Source organism: Lathyrus oleraceus, chromosome 6 (genome assembly GCF_024323335.1).
Source record: "Lathyrus oleraceus cultivar Zhongwan6 chromosome 6, CAAS_Psat_ZW6_1.0, whole genome shotgun sequence".
NCBI classification, from domain to species: domain Eukaryota; kingdom Viridiplantae; phylum Streptophyta; class Magnoliopsida; order Fabales; family Fabaceae; genus Lathyrus; species Lathyrus oleraceus.
In genome coordinates this window covers 13,212,036-13,232,002 of record NC_066584.1, presented here as the reverse complement: position 1 = coordinate 13,232,002, position 19,967 = coordinate 13,212,036, and the positions used below count along the sequence as shown (strand labels likewise).

At 35.8% G+C, this 19,967-nt stretch overlaps 1 long non-coding RNA gene across 1 annotated transcript; it reads right to left on the bottom strand.

Annotated features, from left to right (window-relative positions):
* Positions 1-11,726: 11,726 nt before the first annotated feature.
* LOC127092360 (uncharacterized) lies at positions 11,727-14,169 on the bottom strand. The gene is made up of 2 exons (XR_007792162.1): positions 13,535-14,169; positions 11,727-12,168 (listed from the first exon to the last, which is right to left on the bottom strand). It is a non-coding gene; the product is annotated as an uncharacterized LOC127092360 (long non-coding RNA).
* Between the last annotated feature and the right edge of the window lie 5,798 nt (positions 14,170-19,967).

Below are 19,967 nucleotides of genomic sequence, written 5' to 3'. Positions count from 1 at the left end.
ATTGAATAAAAACTTGGAAATTTGATTAATAGAATATGCCGAATCTTGAAGTACTTGAGCAGTCCTCCACAGGTCGGTAGGATTCTGCTTCTTCGAAATAGTTGTTTAAACTAAATTAAATAAATTGTAGTAGGTCCCCAGTGTAGGAAACTACTACTTTGGATAAATGAAAAGCGGAAAGGAAAAAGGGAAAATCAAAGCTCTGAACGGTAAAAGAAAACAATGTTGCTGAAGAAAAATAAAAGACAAACAGAAAATGTTGTGGAGAGAAAACAATGCAAAGAGAAAAGGTCTTGAAAGCTGGCTTTGGAGAGAAAAATTTAGCCTCCAGTAGGTTTCCAACTTCCATCCTTTTATATTCCCCTTTTGGTCTTGGCAGTTGAGAGAAATAAGTGTGACTTGGTTGAGTGAGGAATCCACGGGAAAGTGGCTAAGGAACGAAAAATAAGGGTCTGGTGGATCACTTCTGTTGACAGATTCAAAGCGCTGATTTTGGTCGTGTGACATTCGTGATGAGCCTGTGACAGTCGTGACAGGCTAGGCGTGACGGTTGTGACAGGCTTTGTGACGGTCGTCACATGCACATAATTTGTATTCTCTGGTTTTCTGTTGTTTTCTCTTCTGTTTCTTCTTCTTTTCCTTCCTTTTCTACACTTTGCTCATTTAAGCATGGGAATTGAAATACCTGCAAAAATAACTCGAACACTTGCAGAATAATAGGAATATAAATGAAAGTGGTACGATTTTTTAGTGTAAATCAAGGCAAATGTATGATGTATTTTCAGGTTTTCATGAACTTATGATTCTAGTAGGATATCATAAGACTAGAGCATACATGTTATTCAATCCAATGATGATAAGATCGTGATGAGTTGAGACATTGTGATTGATGAAAAATCTACCTGGGATTAGAATTCAGATGATGCAACTAACAATCCATTTATGAGCTATGACATTGATGAAGAAAGTAATGAGCACGAAGAAATTTCAGTTATTAACATTCCATTCACAGTCGAAGTCAAAGCAGACAATATAGAGGGTGTGGCTAGAACAAGTCAAAGACCTCAAAGAACCAGAGTTCTCTCAGCAAGGCTTCAAGACTATGAAGTGGTCGGTGATGATGAAGTCACACCATATGGAGATTTGGTTCATTTCGCTTTACTTGCAAGTGTTAAACCAATTAATTATAGTGAGGCCTTAAAGGATAAACAATGGAAGGCATCTATGGTCGAAAAGCTACAAGTGATCGAAAGAAACAATACATGAGAAAACTAATCAAATTGCCAACAAATACAAAAGCTATTGAAGTAAAGTGGGTGTTCAAGTTGAAGCACAGTCCTAATTGGTCGATTGCAAGACATAGGTCAATATTAGTAGCTTGAGGGTTTCTTCAAATAGTAGGACTCGACTACTATGAAGTATATGCAACAGTAGCAAGATTCGAGTTGTCATATTGTTGGTAGCCTCGACATGAAAGCAAGGTTGGTCGACATTTCATTTAGATGTGAAATTAGCATTTTTAAATGGTCCCCTATATGAAGTCATGTATGTGATACAACCTCCTAGGTTTTTGATACATGAGGAAGAAGGGAAAATGCGCAAGCTGCACAACGCCCTCTATGGTCTCAAACAGGCACCTAGGGCATGGGGCAAGAAGATCGACTGATACTTAGTCGAATTGGGTTTCATCCGATGCGGGTCTGAGTATGGTGTCTATGTACAACTCATGGCACAATATATAACCATCATCGATTCATATGTTAATGACTTGCTATTAACTTGAAATAGCATAGAGAACTTGTCGAAGTTCAAAGAGCTAATGAAGACAGAATTTGAAATGTCTGATCTGGGAAACTTCTCATATTTCCTAGGCATGGAATTTCAAATTACCAAGCAAGGTATGGTGTTGCATCAAAGGAATTATGTCAAAGAAATACTCAAGATATTCATGATGGAAGATTTGAATCTTGCATCCTCACCTGTCGAACCTAATCTAAAACTAGAGAAGCATGGAGAGGAGGACAAGGTCGATGTCACTTTGTTCAAACAAATTGTAGGATCTCTGATGTATGTGTGCAACAGTATACCTAATATAGGTTTGTCAGTCAGATTGATAAGCAGATACATGGATGAACCAAAGGTGTCACACATGAAGGGTGCAAGAAGAATCCTGAGATACCTAAAAGGATCGGTAAATTATGGAATCCTGTTTCCACGAGATTTTTAATGCAAATAATTGTGACTAATTGTTATTCAGATGATGATTTATGTGGAGATAAGGAAGATCGAATAAGCACAACAGGTTGTTTCTTTAAGGTTTTTGGTGTCCCAATCTCATGGTGCTCAAGAAAGCAACATGTGGTGGCATTATCATCATGTGAGACCGTTTATATAACAGGATCGTGTGATGCTTGTAAATCTATTTAGATCATATCTCTGCTGGATGAGATAGAGGTCAAAGTGAAGAAACCTCTAGTGTTGCAGATCGAGAACAAGTCGGTCATTAATCTTGTAAAGAATCCAGTTCTGCATGGAAGGAGTAAGCACATCGAAGCTAGATCTCACTTCCTAAGGGAGAAGGTAAATTAAGCTGAACTTGAAGTGAGACATTGCTCGAGTGAAGCACAGTTGACCGGCATTTTCACCAAAGTATTGAAGATTGACAGATTCCTAACTTTGAGAAAGAAATTAGGAATAGTTCAGATATATTCCTAATTTTATCATGTTTTTTGTTGTTTTTAATGTATGATGAAAATAAAATAAATAAAAAATAAATAAACATGCATGATGAGTTTATACAATGATGATGATAATGAGTACTTGAATTTAAATTACAAGGTAATGACATAAAAGCAAATTACAAGATAATAATAACAATAATATCACAATAACAATGGTTAGTGAGTATGAATGACATAAAATAAATAACAAATTAATAGTAATAAAAAAAATATAATAATTAAGGTTAATGATAAAAAAAATTAATGAAGTATAATTAACGGTTAGTAATATGTGCAAAATGAACATTTTGAGGATTATCTATCGATAGGTCAAAAAACTCAAAATATGGCGCATCAAGGGATAACTTATCATTGATGCAAAGTATTGAAGATGATTAATAATCATCTAACAATAGATTTGTAACAAAGAAAGTTATACAACCCCAAGTCCATCTATCAATATTTTGACAAATAGAAGATTATATCACTCAAATAATTGTAATTTATTTTACTCCTTTTTTTTTATTAAACAAAATAGTAAGAGAACAAATAAATTGACACAATACAAATGATATATGAATAGATGATAATGGACATAAACATAAAGTACTTGAAAGAAAATGAACAATAAAATAAATTGTGATCAAATAAATAGCAAAGAAATAAAGTGCAATAATATAAATGTTAGAAGTTAGTGATTAATGGAATCACAATAAGCAAATGGATTAGCAAGTTAGTATACAAAAAGTATGGTTTCATCTATACATCAAATGACTCGAGTATGATTGAAATAGAGGCAACATATCAATGCCTCAAAGTATCATGAATGATTCATTGATCATTCATTAATAGATTTGAAATATTGAAGGTTTTATCAACTCTAAACAATCATGGTCATGATCTAATAGATTTTTCATAAACCAAAATAAATATAACAATAAGTCAACAATAAAAAGAAAATGATAACAATAACAAAGTTTGATTAAATAATGGTGAATAAAAGGATATTAAGAGCAAAAACCCCAAGAAAAAGTGTAAACCAAACAAAACCCACTTGTCTCAAACTTGACTCAAATCCCTCTAAAGGATTCACTTTGGAGTGAAAAAAAGTTATTGTTGTTGTTTTGCGCAGGGTAACCAGTTACCAGGATCAAGGTAACCGGTTACCCAAGCCAAAAATGGCTTGGGGAGCCTGCGTAACAATCTGTGTAACCGGTTACCAGGATTTGGGTAACCGGTTACACAGGCCAAAAATGGCCTGGAAACTTATTTACAAGGGGTGCAACCGGTTAGCAGCAATTGGGTAACCGGTTACACACACCAAAAAATTACTTTTTTGCTTTATTGCACATTCTTATCTTGAAGCTTTATCTGGAAAACCCCAAATTTTCTCAGGTGTAAACAACATGCCTCGAGTCTGTATAATATGTATTTGGTTATTAATGTTCAATAAAATCATGATGATGAAATAATGAATGCATGCATGTGCAGTAGGGCCATGAAAATTGTATAAGAGGAAGGGTAAATTTGGGGTATGACAGTATAGAGTAGTAAGTGGGGTTTTTTCATATTTCAAAGCGAAAATAAACAAAATGTTCAGACAGAATTATGAAAGCGGTCGGGTTGTGTATAGAATCCCATATTTCTCTATTATTGATGTTTAATGCCTTACATGAACAATCTCATCACTATAATCCAACGGCGAATTAACAAAATCGCTATAATCAATCCCTTGTGATATAGCTTAGTAATCACAACTCGGAGCATCCTATCCATAGTCCACTAGCGTAAGCATGATTAGGTTATGCAACATAGTATTTATTCACTAGCCACTACTCGGGGTTTCCTATCCCTAGTAAACCAGCATAAGCATGACAATTTCCTTATGTCCAACGCAGACTAATGGTCAGTATTCCATATGTGCATAAAATCAGATTAAAAGAGTATCTCACATAAAAATCATTACAAACAATAAACAATTAAATAGAATTATAGATCAAAGAATTAATGCAAAGTCTAATCAACATATTGCCCAACAATATTTAAACAAGTTCATCAAAACACAACCTAACCTAGAGATGTTTAGTTACTCATAATTCAAAATACAATACCAAAAGTAATTAAGAATAATTTCATATGATACTCCTTAAAGGATTGGCCACCAAAGACTTCAAATGCTCTCAAAATCACATCTGATGCTGTAAAAATCATACTTCTGGTGCTAATTTTTGTAACCCTAGAAAAAGTGCAGAAAATCCCCCTTAAATAGCCTTCAGAATGGACCAGAACGCGTTAGAAAAGCTCGGAAAAAGTAGTCATCATATGCGTGACTACCTGCATGCGTGCGCGATGCAGCATTTATGTCCATATCATGTGCATAATGTTACACATGATTATTCCAGTGGCTGCAATATTTTGCTTCCTTTTTCACCTAATTTTTCACGAAGTACAATTTCTTCACACTTAGCTATTTTCTCCTCATTCTTTGGTCTTTCTTCTTCATTTTTTCTCCCCTTTAACTTGTTTTGATACGTTTTTTCGGTCGAATTCATGCAATGACAGACTGTCATCACAACCCCAAACTTGAAGCGTTGCTTGTCCTCAAGTTACTTGCTTGCAACTGCATATTTCAACTGAAACAAGTCGCATAATAACAATTGAAAATCACCATATAATATTTTTCTTTACTCAACCATCATTCTAGCTTCTAACTTTTATCCGGAAAATTCAGAAAATGTCCTCAAACTTTGACGAGTACTCAACTTATCTCTCATCTCACCTTGATTCACTCAATTGATAAGGTAATCTCTCAATCAACATGCAAAATAGTTTATGCTTAGCTTGATCACATTCTAATATAATTCATCATAAAAATCAAAACACACACATTTGAGGATTTTTTAGGTTGTATCTTGGCTTATGTTCGGGTAGGATATAATTGGGAAAGTAGGTTTAAACTTTTGGAGTTATGTGCCTATTTCTCCTTCTATCACCATCCCATTTGTTTCTCCTTGATGGTACTAGAGATTTTTATATTGTGGTCTTTATTATGCTTGGCATTCTTTTACTTTTTTTTTTTTGAAGAAAATCCTTTTTCCACTTCTTATTTTCTCACAATTTTTGAATTTTTAACCAATTTTCTCTAGTACCCCAACCCTAAACTTACAAATTTGCTCACTTCCAAGAGCATCCCCAAACTTTATATTTTTCATACAACTTAAGAACTACAATTCTACCTAACTCCAAAGAGAGGGTGGAAAGATAAGATCTTTCAAGTCATACAGCTACAAATTAGGACTAAGTCACCGAAGGAAAGGCTAAGCTCAAAGTGACTAGCAAAAAATATACCTATTACTATAGGGTGGTTTAAAAGGATCAAAGTTATAAACAAACAACTACCTTAGTGTATGTTAATCAATCAAGACAAATTTAATCAAAATTAGTTCAAACCAGATAAAACAATAATGCATGGATACACCAAAGAATAGTGAATAATGGAATTTATTTGGCTCAAACCATAATAGTTAAGGCATCTGAAGGTTGAGTACAAGTCCTTTGATTATTTTCTCATCCTTTGCCTTCAAGTTGTAAGTTTATTTCCTGAAGATCAAGTTTCTCTTGGTTCATGTGTTCAAACTTGTCCATTAAAGACAAACATAAATTTATTGGTACAAAGGAGAACCAAGTATTATAGCTAATACTCTAGATTGACTCGAGAGATCGACATGTTCGACGTAAAATGGAATCACATAAATTAATACAAATTCAGAAAACTCCAAATTAACATGTCATTAGAGCAGAAAAAGTCTTACACATCTTGCATGGTGTTGTTAAAGTCTTGGTTCTGTTTGGTCCACTATGCCCTTGTCTGATTGATGATGATGCTCGAGAGGAGCGGCTTCGCTTTGGACCCATTTCCTGAAACAACAACAATAGCACTAGAAAGTGCAAAGATATTTGAAAAAAATAATAGGATTAGAGAGAGTTTTTAGTCTCTCTTTCTTATTTCAATCCATTTCTCAAGTTTTTGTCCTGCTGCTCCTAAATGTGACATACTACAAAACAAAAACAATTAATTGAAATAAACTGCAATTTAAATTTTGCAAATGAAATAAAAACTTATCTGATGGGTTGCCTCCCATTAAGCGTTTATTTAAGATGCTAAGCTTTAACTTTCGATTTTTGTGTTAGGGCGGCATATATGACAAGAAAAAAAACATCATCATTCTTCTTCCTTTTATCTGGTAGGAATTCCATCACTTTCGAAAATTGAAGATTTTTCTTCCATATTCTCTTCAGCTTTATATTATTGAGCAAGGTATAAATCTCATCTAATAATTCATCTATTTCTCCTCTTTTATCAGCCTTGTTTCTAGGTGTAGGACTATTCTTTTGTTGAAGATATTGTAGTTGGATATCTAAGTCTGAAAAAATTATTGAAATTAAAGTTTCCTTCAAAATGATATAATCTTCATCTTACATTCTTGCTCTTACCCCACATACCTTTTTCACCTTTGATGCTTCTATTTTTGCGTCTATCTCTTTATCAGGTGCTTTGCATTTTTCTTCTTCTTTCTCTTTTTCAACTCCTCCTTCATCAAATACCTCACATTCATGTTTGACTTCTCTTTCAATCTCCTTATCTCTAGGATTATCTAACACATTTTCATAGAAATACCCACTAGATCTCAATTTTAATGTTAATTGGCTCGATACTTGATCAAGTTGCATCTCTAAGTTCTCAAAGGAAGCTTTCAAGCCCCTTCACAAGGTTTCTTGATGCCTATTGATTTTAAGGAAATTGAGTTAAGTAATCTTTATGAACTGAGTCAAGGTTTCTTCCGATTGAGATGATGAACCCTCCTCCCATAATTGCTCAGTGTTGACGTAATGTTCTGGTTCAGAATAATTTCCCGCAAGCTTTTGAAATAGAGTTTCTGCTCCACGTTCCTTTGTATAAGCTATGAACGTTGCTAAAGTAACAGCTAGTTCCTCTTGCATGATTTTCTTGACCTTGCATCCAAACAAAAAGAAAAATACCTTAGTAGCACTGCACTAGATGAAAATAATAATAATAATAATAATAATAAAACTAAAAAGAAAAATAAATAGAAAATAAAAATTAAGAAGAAACAAAAATAAAATATTTACAAATAAAAATATTTACAATTGAAAACAAAAATAAAAATAAAAATATTAAACGTTGCACAAGTGTCGCCTTGTTGAAATTATCAACAGTCTTCGAAAACGGCACCAAAAACTTGATGACTTCTCGGAAAGTGTACCGATAGTGTCGCAGTAATAAAATATTGAATCCATAGGGACTGCTTTTTAACAAGACAAAAAGTGTGCAATACGTATAGAATACTAAATGGGGGATTTTCATATTTCAAAGCGAAAATAAACAAAGTGTTCAGACAGAATTATGAAAGCGGTCAAGTTGTGTATAGAATCCCATATTTCTCTATTATTAATGTTTGACGCCTTACATGAACAATCTCATCACTATAATCCAACGGCGAATTAACAAAACCCATATAACCAATCTCTTGCGATATAGCTCACTAATCACTACTCAGAGCTTCCTATACATAGTCCACTGGTGCAAGCGTGATTAGGCTATGCAACATAGCGTTTATTCACTAGCCACTACTCGGGGTTTCCTATCCCTAGTAAATCAGCGTAAATTTCCCTGGGTCCAACACATAGACTAATGGTCAGTATTCCCTATCTACACAAAATCAGACTAAAAGAGTATCTCACATAAAAAGCATTACAAACAAGAAATAATTAAATAGAATTATAGATCAAAGAATTCATGCAAAGTCTAATCGACATATTTCCCAACAATATTTAAATAAGTTCATCAAAACACAACCTAACCTAGAGGAGTTTAGTTACTCATAATTCAAAATACAATACCAAAAATAATTAAGAAGAATTGCATAAGATACTCCTTGAAGGATTGGCCTGCAATGGCTTCAAATGCTCTCAAAATCACCTATGATGTGGTAAAAATTGTACTTCTGGTGCCAATTTTTGTAACCCTTGAAAAAGTGCAGAAAATCCCCTTAAATAGCCTTCAGAATAGACCAGAATGTGTCAAAAAATCCTATAAAAGGAGTCATCGCACGCGTGATGACCTGCATCGTGCGTGCGATACAACCTTCATGTCCATATCGTGCACACGATGTTGCACGTGATTATTCCAGTGGCGGCACACTTATGCTTCCCTTTTCACCTAATTTTTCACTAAGTCCAATTTTTTCACACTTAACTAGTTTTTCCTCATTCTTTTGTCTTTCTTCTTAATTTTTTCTCCTCTTTAACTTGTTTTGATCTGTTTCTTTGGCCGAATTCATGTAATGACAGACTGTCATCACCAGGGAAGCTCCGCCAATATATTGTATAGGGGTGCCTTCGAGAGACTACACCTCAATCTCGAAGACTTGAAGCCCATCAAGGGATCGTTGCTCAGATTTTTGGGGGAATAAGTCTAAGTGAAAGGATGCCTCACCACGAGGATCGAGTCCAAAGAGCAGAACCATGTCAAAGAAATAAATGTTAACTATCTAGTCATTGATAACCACTCTTCTTATAATATAATTATTAGGCGACCAACCTTTAACCGAGGAGGTGCACTCTTTTTCCTCTACGCTCTCCGAGGAGCGAGGATATTTAATGAGGCATCTCTTCTTTATTTATTTAGATTTATTCTCTATGTTATATCTTTGTAGGAAATACAGGTGTATGAGAAAGCCTCTCAATAGAGTAAATTACCATGTTGTATCCTCAAAAATGGGATCCTTGTCGCCATTTGAGGTAATTACCATGCTAGATCCCCCATGGTGGGATCCTTTGCACCCACATAGGAAATTATACGTGGTGGATTCCCCAAGGTTGGATCCTTTCCGCCCAAGAAAGCAATTATACCTTCTGGATTCCCCAAGGTGGGATCCTTCATGCCCATAGAGGCAATTAGCATGCAGGATCCCCCAATGTGGGATCCTTGCCGCCCATAGAAGAAATTATACATGTTGGATTCCCCAAGGTAGAATCCTTGTTGCCCATAAAGGAAATTGCCATGCTGGATCCTCCAATAATGGGATCCTTGTCGCCCATAGAGGAAATTAACAAGCTGGATCCCCAAGGGTGGGATCCTTGCCGCCCACGGAGGCAATTATACGTGTTGGATTCCCCAAGGTGGGACCCTTACCTCCCATAGAGGCAATTACCATGTTGGATCCCCCAAAGAATCTTTGCCATCCACGGAGGCAATTATACATCTTGGATTCCCCTAGGTAGGATCCTTGCGACCTATAGAGCCAATTACCATGTTGGATTCCCCAAGGTGAAATCCTTGCCGCCCATAGAGGCAAATAAAAGTAACAGATACCCAAAATGGGATCTTGGTCGCCCATAGAGGCAACTAGAAATTACATATCCCCAAGATAAGATCCTGGCCTACAATGCAGTTCCTGTCTAGCCAATCATCTCAAAATCCAGTTCTCGTCTGGTAGTCAGCTCCTGTCTGGCCATTCATTTCAAAATCCAGTTCCCGTCTTGTAGCCAGTTCCTGTTTGGCCAATCATTACAAAATTAAATATGCATCTGGTTGTCAGTTCTCGTCTAGCCAATCATTCCAAAATCCAATTCCCGTCTAGTAGTCGGTTTCTATATGGCCAATCATTCCAAAATCCAGTTCTCATCTTGCCATTCATTTCAAAATCTAGTTCTCGTTTGGCCAATCATTTCAAAGCCCAATTCCCGTTTGGAAACCCATGTCGAATTCTAGTTCCCGTCTTGAAAATCATTTCAAAATCCAATTCCCGTCTGGTACTCAGTTCCTGTCTGGAAAAATCATTTCAAAGCCCAACTCCCATCTGGCAAATCATTTCAAAGCCCAGTTTCTATCTGGAAAACCATTTCAAAGCCCAGTACCCGTCTGGACAATCATTTCCAAGCCTAGTTCCCGTCTAGAAAAAACATTTCAAAGCTAAGTTCTCGTCTGGAAAATCATTTCAAAGCCCATTTCTCGTTTGGCAAATCATTTTCAAGACCTTTTACAAATTATTTATACACTCTTTATGCTTGCGTTTTGCAAGTACACGGGCAATCTTTACCTGAGTGGAGGCAAAACAAAAATCATCATAAAAACTGATACCTACCTCTTCTCTTCGAAGTTCAAATTTTCTAGTTCAGTTATCAAAGGTCAGAAAAATTGAAGTCTACCACCATACAAAAGTGTTTCTCCCTTATAGATACCATTCATTTCTCTCTCAAAATATATCATGCACCATGAACAATCAATCATATATTGCGTATATCATGCATATCAAACATTTTATCTTGCGATTGATCTATTTCCCCAACAAGATATTTCAGTCAATCCTCAGCAAATGAACCTACAAAATCCAATTTACATTCCATATCCTCCATTCTATATCTCCAATAAACAAACCCCAAATACATTTATCTTTCTTAAATTACATCTGATCCATTCTCAATGGATTTTTTTTTGTTATTCTTGTATTTAATCCTCTTCTACCTTAAATGCCCAAAAATCTATTGCCATTTATACATTCATGTCCAAGAAGATTAAACAGGGGCAGCTGTCATACCCCAAACTTTGCCCTCCTTTTTTCACTTCCATTTGACTTTTGATCTATAGTTCATCTGCATACCTAATGGCATCATAAGACATTCATTTACCATTTCATTTTTGAAGTAAACATCATTGATTCAAAGGCCTTTTGATATTCTTGATGCTACATTGACTAGTGATGACCACTTCTCTTGGACTCAAAGCTATGAAACCCTAATTTTTTAATTGATTGTGTTACAAGTTTCACTTAGTCAACCATGAAAGATTGACTTTGACTGATTAATCTCTTTATGGGATTTTTCAATACACTAGTCCATTAGTTGTTTGGTTTGGATTCAAGGCAAGACATTACAGTTCACAATTCATACAAGATCAAGTTTCATTCAAAGAGCAAAGTTCAATTCAAATTCAAAATTTCAAATGCTAATTTGGAGGGGGAAATGTTTTCTTGAAGAATAAGTTACATGGCCATTCAAAGACCAATTTCTGTACAAAACCTTTAAACATTACAAAAGGAATCAAATCACAAAATTACAAAAAAGAAAACTAAGTTTGACCTACAATTGACTTTTGGTCAACTGTTGATTTTTTGGTCAAACAATTGACAAAAGTTAACTACCTACCCTAACCCTAATATTGACCCTAAAACCTAATTCCACTTCAACTTCACTTTGATTTTCACCCTTCCATCTTCTTAAATTGCTTTAAACCCAAGTTTTCTTCATGGCCAAGTAATCCATGTTATGCCATGCCATAAACCCTCATGTACAACCATTGAATAAACCAATTGTTAGATCACACAATACTTGCACCATACAAACTTGCTACATACCTATAGCCAACCTGCAATATCAAAGCAAAACAACATCATCATCACATTTGCAAAATAGATCAAGATTACAAGCTATGATGCATTGCACACACATAGTCATACACATATCTACCACATACCATAACCCCAAATAACATCTAATGCACAAATGCAAGTTGCACATACATCATAGATTCACCATAGAGTTTAGAGGCTCACGAGTGGAGGTATAACTTCATGACATGCAAAATACAAAGGGACCAATTTAGGAAACCAGGAGCAATTCAATTCAAGAGAACACAATACAATGCATTCATCATACTAGGTCATTCTAAATTGTCATGATAATACAAATCACATTCAATCAAGGTTCGAAAATCAAAAACCAAAGCAAATCATGGCATAGCTCGATTTCATCATTCATGTTCAAACTTTTCTAACTATCAGAACTAACATAAGGGAATTCATTCTAACAGTAGTTAACATTTAATGTTTTACTAACTATCATATTTCACAATATTGACTTCTAGCAGTTGAGGTTTAACAGAGATCAACAAATTACTTCATAGAAAAATCAACATACCACCAACCCAGTTCAGTTTCAAACATACCATTTCTAACTTAATTTTCATGCTATTCATGTTAGGCATATCATTATGTCTAATTCACAATGATATCAATTCATTCCAAATAAATCCAATACTAACTTCTAGCAGTTCAACAACAATATGGCTAACTAAGTTAACCGTTCCATAACAAATCCTGCAAGTTACTTTATTTTTTTTACAATACATTCTTACATCACTGCAAAATCATTCATTAACAACCTTCAATCTAACTACATCAACTCAGCTCTTTCAATTACACTAACAGGAAACATCCTAAGTTCAGCATAATTCCAACTAACTTCTTCTTCACTAACTATAACTAACTAACTCTCACAACCTCTAAACCAACATGACAAGTCACTTTAACTCTAACTAACTATTTCATTCAATTCCAACTAACACTAAAAGATCATTAACCCTGTTAGTATCACTAACAAACTTTCTCATTGAACTTGACAACTGTCACGCCTGCCCTAACTACAAATAAACTTGCCCCATAGCCTACCTAAATTAGGTACATTCATCCCCTGTAAATCCTCATCACTTTTCAATTCATCAACTACAATCACATTAATCTTCACTCGCAATCACTCTCAATCCATTCCAAATTCTCTAAGATTCCTCTCCCTCTCTGCAAATTCAACATGCCTCCATTTCACTCTCCTTCAACCTCTCACAGAACAACAACAAAGCAGAAGAAACAACAATTTCACCTACAAACTACACTTTGAAGAACAAGAAGAAGAATAAGTAAATTCCATTGTGATAGCTTGGGATTCGAGTTGCTTACCTCATTGCAGGATTTCCGGTCTTCTTGTTCATCATCATCTTCTTCAACTTCTACAGCTCTGGGGCCAAAATCCGCCTCGTAGGTGAGTATCTTCCTCCTTTATACGAACTAAAGTCGTTACCATCATGTAGAATTAATTACGAGTAATCAAAGCCCTAAGGTGTTAGGCTTTGATTCCTCCTATGTGCCATTTAGTTTCAAATTTCGTTTTTAGGGTTCATGTGGTGTTCGTTTCGGTTTGGGATTTTAGTGAGGTTTTAGGTCGAATTGAGATGAGATTATGAAGAAGAGGAGGAAGACGAGAAGATTGATGTGTATTTGGAGTCATTTGGACCTTCGCCTCCTCCGGAGGCGATTTCTGGCAAGGCGAGGATTTTGCTCAGGCGAGGTGTGTGTTTGAATGGATGAACGTGAAATGTCCTCTTCTGAACTCTCATCATCTCTTGGCTACGTAGTGGTCCCGGCCCTTTCTGAGGCTCGTACGTTTGTTAACCTACCCCTTGCAGTCTAATGGTTCACCTCCCTGCTGGATCAATTCAATCAAGACCATAATTGGGCTTCAAATGACAATGGGCATGCGCCTCATTCACTGCATACCCACTCCTCTCTAACACTACACCCCCTGTTTTGTTGTATTTTCTCTTTTTTATCACTTTGTTTTAATTTCTTTTTTTCTTTTTTTCTTTGAATTTTTAAATACACAACTCTAGTCCGTTTTAACACATTTTTAATAAATAAAAATACATTTTTATTTTTGTTATTAAAAACACTTTGAAAATTAATGGTTAGTACTTAGAGATTAATTAGGTTTTAATTGATATTTAGCTCATTAAGACACCTTGGTGATTGAGCACATAATAATAATACACATTAGGTTTTAATTAGGAATTAGATCTAGTTCTTAGATTTAGTTGTTTAGAATTAATTCCATTAGTTTCTTTATAATTAAGGTTTATGTTTATCCTAATTCTTGATTAAATTAAAATCCATGTGCTTGCGATTCATATCCTGATCGTGTCCCTGATTGATTGGTTGGTAAAAGTCATTTTTGATTAGTCTATCACTTGTCTGTATCATTGTCTGCTTCCCCTATCCAGTCAAGTTATCACGAGCTTTTTGATCATTTGATAGGATTAGTCTTCTGCATTGGCACTACATTGGATCTCTCAAGTCAAATTCAAGCCCAGACTTCACAATCAAGTCAAGTCAAACACAAGCTCAAGACATCATGCAAATACTGAAAACAAAAGGACACCAAGGATGGATCACTTCATCATCAAGTACAACAAAAAGATTCTTCTTTCGACACTTGTCAGTTATGATGCGAATTATGCGCCACGAGCCTTAAGTAGTGGAGAAGGAATGAAAGGGAGTATTTTTATCCTCATTTTGAATATCTTTGGATACGGGACGCCTGACCTATTTGTTCAAAGTATTTACCTTCATTCATAAACTTTAGTGCAATTCAAATCGAATAATTGTCAAGTCTTCTTCCCCGTGGACAACACTTCAATAATCAACAGTAGACCTCCCTTTGGACCAGACATTGCATTCTTTGGGTTTTCATATATTCTTTGGGTTTACCTCATGGTTAAACACCCGTCTCTGAATCAAAACCCTTTCTTCATGCATGTTTGTCTTGTTAGTCTCATGCTTAGACAGATCAGTTCATATTTGCCTTGTTAGCCCCATACTTAGGTAAACCCCTTCATGCTCATGCATATCTGCCTTGTTAGTCCTATGCTTAGGCAGAATCCCTTTTCCTTTTATGTTTTCCCTACATGCTCCATGCTTGGTAAAACCATCCCTTCATACATGTTTGTCTTGTTTGTCTCATGCTTAGACAAACCATTTCATACTTGCCTTATTAGTCCCATGCTTAGGCAAGCCATTTCATGCATGTTAGCCTTGTTAGTCCCATGCCTAGGCAAACACCCCTTCTTGTAGGTGTTGATCCCTGGATCTAGGCAAAATCCTACAACCTTGCATTGGCCACACCATCTATTGGTTAACTCCACACGCTCTTTGTTCAAACAATACTTCCACAACATCCAAGCAACACTTTCCTCATTTCACGTGACTTTTACACTTCAACTAACTCTTTTACACTTCAAATAATTTCTTTTGTATTTAATTCAAGCAACTCTTTCTTTTTTCTTTTATCACACAAACTTTTTCAAAATATATTTTCTTTCTTTTCATAAAAGAACTGTTATAATTCATTCCTTAGCATTCTGAATAAAAGCTTAGAGCATCCGAATAAGGATCAAAATCAGCTAACGTCTACAGACATCTAGGATATGATTATAATTGTTTCCTAAAAATAACCAACACATTCGTATTTTCTACCATGAACTACATAGCTCTGATTTTCTCATTGCACTATGAGAATATGTAGGCACGAAGGTTCAAATCCTTGGCGAGCATATTAATTAATAATTTTTTCCCTCATTTACAAGTAACCTTTAGATAATTACATCCAATCGCATGAAGAACAATCAAAATGGTTCTCGTTGAGTACAAGGGATGTGAGAGGTGATAATATATTCCACTTGCATAATCGTCTACCTTACCTTATTTCTCTTCCCCTTGGATTTTATCGATATTTTCCCTTTCTTTCGGGCATAAATAAAGTTTGGTGACAATTCTATTGTATCTTCGAGCATTTGATGTGCTCAGGCATTTTTCGTAACGCGATACCGAGAAGTTTCACCCTGCGTCATCCCCCTTGTGTCAGCAGTACTGCGAGAAAAATACAACATCGTTTGTTGATGGGACATCTGCATATTCACTAGACAATCTTATTTCTCATTGAGGGGCACCATCATCATCTCACCTATACATAACGAACCGTTAGAGCACATCCATGTGGTAAAACAAAGATAAAAAGAATTTATCTTTACATAGATACTCCTCCACTATGTGGTCATCTTCACGGTCTTGAGCGATGAGGATGTTGGACTCCATGGGGGGTAAGCACTCCAGAAACTGAATCACTTCATGGTGCAAAGGAGAAAGAACAGGTGAATCCACCCTCACAGTAAGTTTAGTATCTAGGGTCCAAGATAGGGGAAACAAAGGCTCGCCTCCCGCTCCTGCGATAACATGAGATATATTATCATTCTATCTTACTCGAATGAACTTGTCTTCTCATTACTTGTAAGGATTAACAAAAGAATTTAAAAAACGCACCATAGAGGAAGGGTGTAAGGTTACCCAACCACTCTTAGGAAGAAACTCCGTTCTGTAGAATTATAAAAGCACCCTGACATAGGGAGACACCCCCAAATTGCAATAGATTATTTGGAAAGCCTTAAGTATACTCCAAACATTTGGAGTAACTTAGGGAAAAGAAAGGAGGAAGAACCCCTAAATCATATATGATAGGGAGGTGAAGGTATAAGTAAAGTGCGGATATTTCACCAGAAGTGTCCATGGCTGCCCTCTAATCTTTAGAGAAATGCTCAATTAACACATCCATTTCTCGTACCGTGCTGGAAAAATTGATGTCATGAAGAAATTTATCGCCCATGTCCACTGTAAAAATACAAAAAGGTTATCTCTCACACGTGGATGAACGTAATTTTCCTCACCATAGTCGATGAAAGTAAAGATTCGAGAAAATGAAGTCTGATACATAAGATTTTTTTAAAAGAAAGAAAAAGAAGTGAAGCAACGCTTCTTAAAATATATATAGGAAGTCTAAAGAAATGAACTCACATGTCTTAAGTCATACACATTCTCCACTACTTAAGGTGAATTACAATCTATGTAGCCGTAACACACCATCAACCTAGATGCCCGCATGTAACCCAGCAACACCATCCACCAACAGAACCTCTCACCTCACGTGAGCTAGTCCTTCAAATAGCCTCAAAAACTACCGCACACGACTTCTCACCGCCGTGAGTAAGCCTTAACTATCCAAATTATAATACACCTATTAAGGCCTCAGAGTCTCCCTACCCTTGTAAAATAAACACACACACCATATGCTTCCATGCCCCTTCGCAAGTTTTCTTGCTGCCTGTTGATTTTCTGGAAATTTAGTTAAGTAATCTTTATGAACTTGGTCAAGGTTTCTTCCAATTGAGATGATGAATCCTCCTCCCATAATTTCTCAATGTTGACGTAATGTTATGGTTCAGAATAATGTCCCGCAAGCTTTTGAAATAGATTTTCTGCTCAACGTTCCTTTGTATAAGCTATTAACTTTTCTAAAGTAACAGCTAATTCCTCTTGCATGATTGTCCTAACCTTGCATCCAAACAAAAATAAAAATACTCTACTAGCATTGCATTAAATGAAAAAATTAACAAAATAAAACTAAAAAGAAAAAGAAATATAGAAGAAAACTTAATAAGAAACAAAAATAAAATATTTAAAAATGAAAATATTTACAATTAAAAACAAAAAAACTAAACGTTGCACAAGCGTCGCCTTGTCGAAATTATCAACAGTCCCTAGCAACGGGGCCAAAAACTTGACGACTTCTCGTCAAGTGTATCGATAGTGTCGCATTAATAAAATATTGAATCCATAAGGCTACTTTTTTAACAAGATAAAAGGTGTGCAATGCGTATAAAATAGTAAATTGGGGGTTCATATTTCAAAGTGAAAATAAGCAAAGTGTTCCGACAGAATTACAGAAGCGGTCAGGTTGTGTATATAATCCCATATTTCTCTATTGTTGATGTTTAATGCCTTACATGAACAATCTCATCCATATAATCCCACATCGAATTAATAAAACCTTTATAACCAATCCCTTGCGATATAGCTCACTAATCACTACTCGGATCTTCCTATCCCTAGTCCACTAGCGTAAGCAGGATTAGGAGATGCAACATAGCATTAATTCACTAGATACTATTTAGAGTTTCATATCCCTAGTTAATCAGCGTAAGCATGACAATTGCCCTAGGTCTAACACATAGACTAATGGTCAGTATTCCTTATATGCCAAAAATCATATTAAAATAGTATCTCACAAAAAAAGTATTACGAACAAGAAACAATTGAATAAAATTATAGATCAAAGAATTCATGCAAAGTTAAATCAATATATTTCCCAACAATATTGAAACAGGTTCATCAAAATACAACCTAACCTAGAGGAGTTTAACTACTCATAATTCAAAATACAATACCAAAAATAATTAAGAAGAATTGCATATGAGACTCCTTGAAGGATTGATCTTCAATGGCTTCAAATGCTCTAAAAATCACCTCCAATTCTATAAAAGTCGTGTTTCTGGTGCCAATTTTTGTAACCCTTGAAAAAGTCCAGAAATTTCCCTTAAATAGCCTTCAGAATCGACCAAAATGCGTAAGAAAATCCCATAAAAATGAGCCATCACACGCGTGATGACCTGTATCGTGCGCGATGCAGCCTTTATGTCCTTATCGCGTGTGCGGTGTTCCATATGATTATTCCAGTGGCTGCATGCTTTTGCTTCCTTTTTCACCTGACTTTTCACTGAGTCTAATTTCTTCACACTTAGCTATTTTTTACTCATTCTTTGGTTTTTCTTATTCATTTTTTCTCCTCTTTAACCTGTTTTGATCCGTTTCTTCGGCCGAATTCATGCAATGACATACTATCATCACCAGGGAAGTTTCGCTAATATACTGTACTAGGATGCCTTCGAGCGACTACACCTTGATCCCGAAAAGTTGAAGCCTATCAAGGGATCATTGGTCGGATTTTGGAGGGAACAAGTCTAAGTGAAAGGATGCCTCACTTCGAGGATCAAGTTTGGAAAACAAGACAGTGCCAAAGAAATAAAGGTTAACGATCTAGTCATTGATGATCACTCTTCTTATAATATAATTATTGGATGACCAACCTTTAACCGAGGAGGTGCACTATTTTCCCTCTGTGCTCTCCAAGGAGTGAGGATTTTTAATGAGGCATCTCGTCTTTATTTATTTAGATTTATTCGTTGTGTTATATCTTGTAGAATATCCAGGCGTATGATAAATCCTCTCAATAGAGGAAATTACCATGATGGATCCTCAAAAATGGGATCCTTGTAGCCCTTAGAGGCAATTCCCATGATGGATCCCCCAAGGTGGGATCCTTGCCACCCACGAAGGAAATTATACGTTATGGATTCCCCAAGGTGGGATCCTTGCCACCCACTGAGGCAAGTATACATGTTAGATTCCCAAAGGTGGGATCCTTGCCGCCCATAGAGGCAATTACCATGTTGGATCCCCCAATAGAGGATCCTTGCCACCCACGAAGGAAATTATACATCTTGGATTCCCCTAGGTTGAGACCCTTGCCACCCATATAGGCAAATAAAAATAACATATACCCAAAATGGGATCCTAGTCACCCATAAAGGCAACTAAAAATAAAAGATCCCCAAGATAGGATCATAGTCGCCCATATATACAACTAAAGATAAAAATCCCCTAGAGAGGA